This window comes from Sinocyclocheilus grahami, unplaced genomic scaffold (assembly GCF_001515645.1).
Source record: "Sinocyclocheilus grahami isolate Dianchi unplaced genomic scaffold, SAMN03320097.WGS_v1.1 scaffold6726.1, whole genome shotgun sequence".
Classification (NCBI taxonomy): domain Eukaryota; kingdom Metazoa; phylum Chordata; class Actinopteri; order Cypriniformes; family Cyprinidae; genus Sinocyclocheilus; species Sinocyclocheilus grahami.
The window spans coordinates 10,121-10,938 of record NW_015511026.1 but is presented as its reverse complement, the minus strand read 5'-3'; positions in this window follow the sequence as shown (position 1 = coordinate 10,938).

The window sequence follows — 818 nt, the reverse complement described above, 5'->3', positions numbered from 1 at the left end:
AGGGCTGGGTATCGTTAAAAATGTTTCAATATCTATACCGATACCTTAACTTTGATACCGGTTCCTGAACGATACTTTTTCCGAGACCAATTTTATGAAATCCATGTTGACAAGATTACATTACACATTACCTCAAAAAAACTCGTTGCAGCTTGTTGACATTTTTACAGTCTCGCTCCTGAGCCACTGCACAAAGGAACAAGATGTAACCAACACAATAAATCAGTGCAAATAGATTTCAGTTTCCACATCTTTTAGGCTAAGCTTACATTAGATTCATTTTAAAACGCATAGCTCAGAGTCATCATTTCTATTAATTTTCCACTGATTTACTGATGAGCATTAGCTGCTTCCAGCGCTGTCTGTTTTCTCTCTTCTGCGATCGCTGTTCTGACTCAGAGGAAGCTCATTCGCTGCTCATATGTCAATCATATTACACGTTCATAACCCGCCCTGTCTACGATGACGAACGTCCATTACATTTCCACGTTCCGTACGCAAGAAACCCAGAAAAACATTTCTATGGTTGAAACATGAAGCTAATAAACACATGATTACAACAGTATATGATTTGTATGTGATTTTCATGAGATTCTGCTTATTTTCATAACAAAACTGCAGTAAAGGTGCAATAATATACACTATATGTCAATGTGAAATACTATCTCTAGTCACTAAATCACCACAGTTACTCATTCCATTTAAATTGTACTTTTGTATAAACTTACTGTGCATATCTAGGTGAAGGCCAACGTGCAATACTATAAATGTAATTGTATTTACTTGTAAAATTGTACTGTACAGTCTTATAGTATTTA